General features: G+C 41.7%; 1 long non-coding RNA gene across 1 annotated transcript in view; it reads left to right on the top strand.

Moving 5' to 3' along the window:
• Nucleotides 1–497: 497 nt before the first annotated feature.
• Nucleotides 498–8,287, top strand: part of LOC129384368 (uncharacterized) — a 30,156-nt gene continuing 22,366 nt past the window's right edge. Inside the window, exon 1 of the long non-coding RNA XR_008612099.2 lies at nt 498–709. This is a non-coding gene — a long non-coding RNA (uncharacterized lncRNA). The remainder of the gene's footprint in view (nt 710–8,287) is intronic.

The following is an 8,287-nucleotide window of genomic DNA, read 5'->3' as shown; positions in this document are numbered from 1 at the left end:
CCAAGCAGAACACAAATATTACGGTATTGAACATTCAGGGCTGTTGTTTTTGTCCATATTTCACCTGTGAGCTCCTCACAAGTTGAATAATAGCTTTCGGCCAACGCCGCAACGCATCTGCCCCTGCACTTTCTTTTCAAGCCGATCCGTCTGACTTCAATATGTGCGTCAAGCATGAAAGAAAAAGAAATCTCGTTGTCTTTTCCCTCTTTCTTCTTCCATCTGCACTTTATTTCGAGTACAGTAGATATATGTATACTCACTTATTCCTGGCGTTCGTTTCGTGCCACCATTCTGAATAAAACTTATTCGAGAGTGAGTCACCCATTCAATTTTTAATATTATCGGCTTCTACTCTTCTTTTGCGGTTGTTTGGAAACCATTGTTTCGTACAAGAAGCAGTGGTTAGGGCTCGACAGGCATGTATGTTCATTTTATTTTACGCATACAGACGCACGTTTTCCACAACAGCAAGTGATGTTTAAATATATATTGTCCACAGCGTGATGTGGGACGCTTGCAAGACACGCACTTGGAATTTCAGCATTGCGGCGCTAGTGACGACAAGTATCTGACTGCACGGCATTTCGCTGCGACGTAGACATGAAAAAAGTCCCCAGGTCACTACTCATCGCTATTGCGGGGGTATTATTTGCGATAGAAGTCTCTGAACAATGGACAGTTATTGACGACACAGCTTGGAAAAATGGTATGTATATGAGCTGGTCAAATTTTTTTTCTTTGGAGATGTCTCCTTGAAGCATGAAATTAATGACAGCAGCCACGGCGGCTCATCGCAGTGGCTGCGCTCAATGTAATAGGAATAAACGGAAATAATGATGCATCAGCTATGCCGAAGAACACAGTAATTGTATGTCTAGTGTTTCTATGTAATGTTAAGCACCATAGTCCTCTAAGTAGGCAACCGTGTGTCTCATCAATTTTAACCGTCACACAGTTAATGAGGACATTCCATGTGTTCTCATACGGTGACGCGCGAGATGTATGAACACCTCATTTATATTGAAGTTCGCTAATTGCGGAAACAGGATAACCGATCGAGTATACGCGAAATCGGTAACATTGTTTGCTAGTAATAAAATTTTAAACAACGACATCGTTACTTTCTCTCGCAGCTCGTTGCATTCTCTCAATGACAGTGTAATAAACATACCTGAATATTGACGGAGACGTGGTCCTCTCGATTGCGAAAGGCCTCCGCGTTATCTCCGGCGGAACTTCTGATCGGCGCACGAGTGAAGTCTATGCATCCGCTCCCACCAGGAAACCGGGCGACGGGGCAAAATTTCCTAATTACCATTGCCGGTTCACTGGCGTTGGGAAACTTCACCAGCTGCGGGAACAAAAGTCTCGGTGATCATTCTTGACGCGCTTGCGTTGATTCGAGACACAGTTGCTTGTGAAACATTAAGGAGGTCGTCGGTGACATTTTGGTAGCTCCCGACACCGCTTAATTGCAGTGCGATCAGGAGCTGGAGCAGCCGCGGAACGGAGTGACCGCTCTCGTCGTCATTTTGGCCCAGCGGCAGCGTTCCCAATAGCCGCGGTAGCGCTCGCTTCGAAAAATCAGTACAGCGAAAAGCATTCCGCGTCGTTGTGTACACCTCTATGGGATTCTGTCGATCCCGTACAACTGGCCGTAATGGCGGCTCGTTATCGGTGTGCCTCATCGTCCGTAACATCGTCCACACGTCCGACGAAATCGGCGAAGTCGGCGAGGCTGTCGCAGCGGTCGGCCATTTTGTTTGTTTCATGAATGTAGTGAAAGCCGCGCTTAAGGTTGCCAGTAGTTGTACTTTCCGTGAGTTAAGTGGCGATTAAGGTTTACCTTGAGTAGAAGATTTGTCTATGAAACGTGCTATGCACCGACCGGTTACTTCAGTCCTAAGTTAAGGGTAGGTTCCCTTTGTGAATACGGGCCTAAGTAAAACTTTGTTATTGAGACGGAAAAAGGAAACTCGCACAAAGAAACATGAAATTTAGAAAAATTTAGCGCTTCGTGTGTTCCGTCATTTTGTCTGCGTCCATGTTTGTTCATGTGCGTTGCACAAGTCTAATTCAGGGATTATCAACTACCGCATTAGTACGTCTTACAGGTACCATGAACAGATATAGCAAATATATTTCTATTCATAAAGCCTTCTTGATTAAGTCGATAGCTAGTTTTATTTTACGATAATATACATATGTTTATATAATCGAGAAATTGAATGCTTTATTGTCATCTGCGTGTTTGGTTTCCTTTTTTCTTTAATTTTGCGGTTAAACCCCAGGGGTGGTACGTCAGTGTAATGTGATACATCTCAATTTATTTTCTCTTATTTGAGCCATTTCATCAAAATGACAATTCTCAAGACATACTAATATTTGTTTTTCTCTCGATTACGATATAACGTAACACATGTTTAAAAATAAAAGCTTAATTAGGCTCGAGCAGAAAGTGTCGAAATTCATGACATGACGCGCCAGTTAGCGCGGGCTCCAGAAGGTAGTGTCGCCACCTGTGCTGCGCTTTCCAGTGTTTTGTTACTTATGAACCATCTTCCCGCGTTTAGGGTTCTTTTCTTGATATTGTTGAAGGGTAATTTACCAACGCAGCCCATATCCTTTTTCTCTTAAGTGACCCTTTAAGCTGTAAATGTAAACACCGTCAATTATCACGTTCTCACTCTACACCGTTAACACACGCGAATCATTAGCCCAGCTGGTAAATATAGCGACACTTAAGTATACGGTGCAAGTTACGATTTTAAAAACTACAATGATCTGCAAACTTCTGACGACCGAACTCCGTGTTCTTAAAATTTAATTTGGCACTATGTTCTTTTATACATTCTTATTTTATTTGTTCGTCGTGCCTAGCGTTAGCTGGGACACCCTATATAACCTTTTCAAGCGCTTGTAATCGCATGGTTTCACAGCAATGTTGGAAGCAACTCGAAGATTTAGAAAGTATTTGTGCACTACAGGTAGAAGCTCACCAAACCATTAGAAATGAAGGATACATTGCTAAATTGCTCTTCAATGCGCCTTTCACTTACTTTCAGCTCTTGCCGGAAATAAGCTAAAAGACGTACTATAAGAGTCGAGCACACCCACACGAACAATTATATAGCAAGCTTCAACTTAAAATTACATTTTAGGATATTACGCGGCAAAACCACGATATAATTGCGAGGCACGTCGTAGTGGGGGAATCCAGATTGATTTGGTCGCCTGGAGTTTCTTACCATGCGCCTAATGGACTTCTATTTTTGCGTTTCCACCGATCGAAATGCAGCCGCCGCGGCTGGGGTTTGACCCCGTGACCATGACGCCGTGACCTCGGCCTTAACAGCGTAATACAAGTTCACTTAGCCATCGTGGCGCGAAAAGAAGATTTTAGTCAATTGAAAGATTGAGCAAGTGGAAAATTAGAGCCCGCATAAAAATAAGCGTCAGATGAGGGTGAAAGAGGCCTGGCAACGGCTCAGTTGTGCATCGCAAGGTGACGGGGGCGGTGAGAGAGCCTCCCCTTTCGGTACAGTTTAGGAGGAAGGTGGCACTTGGGCTCCCGATCTCCTCGTAGTAGGCGCCTATCATTGACGGCGTCTGGTGTCGTAAACTAGCATTCATATTATCGCTCAAACCTTCATAAATCTTTTTTTTTATATTCAAAAAGCATTTGGTACTCTTTAGTGTTATGGTCAGTGTTCATGCGTTATGGTTCCCGCTGTTGAAATGACCGAAGGTAATTCAGATTTTCACGATATGACCACCGGAATACCTCATGGTCGGTTCTTGACCCAACATGCTTCCATTTATTTATTTATTTATTTATTTATTTATTTATTTGAAGTACCTTACAGGCCCATAGGGCACTGTGTAAGGAGGGTTGCGAAAAATCCCAACAGTGCATACCCAACCAGATGAAAAAGAAAAAAGGTGCAATACATGGTAAATAAAATTTGTGCTCATAACAGCAGGAAAGAAGAGGAGAATAAGCAATGCGGAAATAATGAGAAAAAAAATATAATACATAGTTTAAAGCACACGATAACATAAAAAGTGCATGACTCCAGAATAAGTACGCAATTCATCAAGCGTGTTATAGCAAATGTAAAAAAAGGGGGGGAAACGAAACGCTTACCTTCAAAATATGAACCGAAACATGAATAAACCTGAGCTTAAACATGAATATCATCATCATCATCATCATCATCATCATCATCATCATCATGAGCCTGGTTATGCCCACTGCAGGGCAAAGGCCTCTCCAATACTTCTCCAACTACCCCGGTCACGTACTAATTGTGGCCATGTTGTCCCTGCAAACTTCTTAATCTCATCCGCCCACCTAACTTTCTGCCGCCCTCTGCTACGCTTTCCTTCCCTTGGAATCCATTCCGTAACTCTTAATGACCATCGGTTATCTTCCCTCCTCATTACGTGCCCTGCCCATGCCCATTTCTTTTTCTTGATTTCAACTATGATATCATTAACTCGCGTTTGTTCCCTCACCCAATCTGCTCTTTTCTTATCCCTTAACGTTATACCAATCATTCATCTTTCCATATCTCGTTGCGTCGTCCTCAATTTAAGTAGAACCCTTTTCGTAAGCCTCCAGGTTTCTGCCCCGTACGTGAGTACTGGTAAGACACAGCTGTTATAAACTTTTCTCTTGAGGGATAATGGCAACCTGCTGTTCATGATCTCAGAACGCCTGTCAAACGTACCCCAGCCCATTCTTATTCTTCTGATTATTTCAGTCTCATGATCCGGATCCGCCGTCACTACCTGTCCTAAGTAGATGTATTCCCTTACCACTTCCGGGGCCTCGCTACCTATCGTAAACTGCTGTTCTCCTCCGAGACTGTTAAACATTACTTTAGTTTTCTGCAGATTAATTTTTAGACCCACTCTTCTGCTTTGCCTCTCCAGGTCAGTAAGCATGCATTGCAATTGGTCCCCTGAGTTACTAAGCAAGGCAATATCATCAGCGAATCGCAAGTTACTAAGGTATTCTCCATTAACTCTTATCCCCAATTCTTCCCAATCTAGGTCTCTGAATACCTCCTGTAAACACGCTGTGAATAGCATTGGAGAGATCGTATCTCTCTGCCTGACGCCTTTCTTTATTGGGATTTTGTTGCTTTCTTTATGGAGGACTACGGTGGCTGTGGAGCCGCTATAGATATCATTCAGTATTTTTACATACGGCTCGTCTACACCCTGATTCCTTAATGCATCCATGACTGCTGAGGTTTCGACTGAATCAAACGCTTTCTCGTAATCAATGAAAGGTATTATAAAGGTTGGTTATATTCCGCACATTTTTCTATCACCTGAGTGATAGTGTGAATATGGCCTATTGTTGAGTAGCCTTTGCGGAATCCTGCCTGGTCCTTTGGGTGATGGAAGTCTAAGGTGTTCCTGATTCTATTTGCAATTACCTTAGTAAATACTTTGTAGGCAACGGACAGAATATGAAATGAAACATGAATATGAAACATGTTAAACGACGGCTTCACTGAAATGTGTACTAAGTTGGTGATGGAATGTATCAGGATTAGACAGAGCTGCGATGCTGTCTGGTAGATTATTCCATAATCCGATGGCTCGTGGAAGTGCTGTTGAATGATAAGCTAAAGTGTCACCATAGATCTGTGTAAGACTCAAATGAATGTGCAATTCTTTGGACGTGCGGGATTGGATACCGAGGTGAAAGGAACATGATCTATTGGAGTGTACATACTTGGGCAATACTGTTAGTAGAGCGATGTCACGGCGCGTGCCTTAAGATTGGAGAGAAAGATCAGTTTTAATCTGTGCGACGCTTGTATAGTAGTTATAGTTTCTTGAGATGAATCGTGCCACCTCATTGGTGGCACGAAATGGTGACCATCTTATTATGATAAGCAGACCAAATGGAGAAAGTGAACTCAAGTTGTGCGCGAGCAACAGTAATGTAGGCTAGTCTGCAAATATTAGCAAGGGAACTTCCGAGGGTACGGCGTAGGTAGCGTAAACACTTACTGGGGACGGCGCATATGGATGTGGTATGAAATGACCGTGAAAGATCTGACGAAAGGTTATCACCGAGATATTTGTAATGGGGGATGTGAGACAGTAAGCCACTTTGAATATAGTATGCATAACTAGAATTATGTTCGCGGCTGAATGAGATGACTACATTTCGATGCGTTAAGGGTCATTAACCATGTTTTGCACCACTCTTTGGTAAGATGAAGATTGGATTGGAGAGCCAGGTGGTCAATAGGAGATTTATAGGGGCGGGAGATGATACAATCATCCGCGAAAATTCGCAAACAGGAAGAAGTGTTATTAGATAAATCATTTATATAAATAAGAAATAATAATGGACCGACTATGCTGCCATGCGGCACATCGGAGGTAACTGGGCAAAGATTAGGGGACATTTTATTAACAAGTATGAACTGTTGGCCATGCGTTAGGAAGTTATGAAGCCATGATAAAGTTAGCGAGTCTAGATGGAGTGATCATACAGCATGCATGACTGTACAGCATGAAATTAGCTGGAACAGTAAGCGAAATAGTTCTGTGTAAAGACACTGTCGAAACTATGGAAGTGTACTCGCGGCATAGGAACATTTAAATACATGGAATTCGTGAGGCGCCTCAAGAAGATTTATATTGTACATTGACAGGACTTAGCTCTAGGCTACAGTAATTGCCGGCACCGAAACATGAGGAAATTGAAGTGGTGCATCGACTACGAGCATGGCCTGACAGATTTCGTCAATCATTGTTCGCTTCAGAGATCAGAACACTAGGGACACTTGGTTGTCAGAAAGAAAAGCGCTAAACGATTACAACATTTTTATCAATCACAAGATGACAAGGAACCAAAATATTATTTTTAGCAATGCCGATAGCCTGCTAAACAAAAAGGCTACCAGAACATGTGGACACAGAACGAACGAATACTAATGAGAAGAGCGGAAGGGGCACCGAAAAAGCACATCAGGACCGAGAGGGATCTTATCTACATAACGTAGTGGGTACATTTCGCAACATCAGTGGCTGGAATGCTCATGTAAGTGATAAATTAAAAGACGAGGGGTTGTAAATAAATCTAAATCTGGTAGACATAAATATACACAGTTTGAAAAGAAATAGGGATGAATTATGTTTATGTCTAGAACGAGCAGTGATTCTTTCCTTCTTTCCTGCAGTGTCTCCGCAGTGACGCTGTTGTTTTAACTGCAGTCAATGTAGACATCTCTTCGGTAAATATGTATACCCTGAATGGCTGTACTTGTTATGTGTGGTGCAGGGAATATAGGAAAGGTGAAGGCGTTGTCTTCATTCTTGATGACTGGATATGGAATAATACGGAAGTAAGCTTTACTGATCCAGAAGTAGTGGGACTTTCTATAATTAAACAGGATGTGGATTATACGTTACGTGCGATATATTGACCTCCTAATATGACGCGAATGCTTTTCTTAAGCATCTTTTTTTCAAACATGCATGAATGAAGCGCGGTTACTATTAGTTGGAGATTTATTAGCAGAATTTGGACTAAAGGATTTAATTAAATATTACACTAGAGAGGAATATTGTGGCTCAAAAGTTACAAAATTCTGCATTGACCATATTATTATTCGATGTGCAAATGAAGGCTATGCTGCTGGTATTGTGAAACAAAAATTAGCGGATCATTAATTTGTGTCCATCGTGGTGATGACGGATAAACACGCTGAAAACTGTGATGATCACGTTATCAGAAAAGAGGTATTAGATAACGACGTAGTAGATAAACGTATCAAAAATTTTGATTGCGACTTGGTCACATTAGTTTGTACAAGAAAATAGCACAAGTACTGCAAGATATTGATCTCAAGTCAATGAAACGTGTAAAGATTAAAATAAGAAACACTGAAAATAAATGGACGACTGAAGGGCTAGTTCATTTATGTTATCTGAAAGCTGAAACTTTGAAAAAGTACAATAAAGACTTAGAATATCTTTCATACAGAGATGAATGCAACTCATTAAGAAATCGTATAGCCACAACAATTCTAAAATCAAAACAAAGGTACCTCAAAAGGCAGTTTACTTCAAGAAAAATGATCGCAAAAAACTTTGAAATTGGCAAGCCAAATGATGGGCAGATCCAAGAAAATGTCTACTGACGAAGCGGTAAAAAAAAAACTTTCCCAGGGAAAATTTCCGCACCATATGCGATAAATTCAATACGACCTTCACAAGTGTAGCAGAAGAACTGAGACGTATGAACCCT

This window comes from Dermacentor andersoni, chromosome 8 (genome assembly GCF_023375885.2).
Source record: "Dermacentor andersoni chromosome 8, qqDerAnde1_hic_scaffold, whole genome shotgun sequence".
NCBI classification, from domain to species: Eukaryota; Metazoa; Arthropoda; class Arachnida; order Ixodida; family Ixodidae; genus Dermacentor; species Dermacentor andersoni.
The sequence above is the reverse complement of the archived record's forward strand: the minus strand, read 5'-3'. Positions and strand labels throughout refer to the sequence as shown.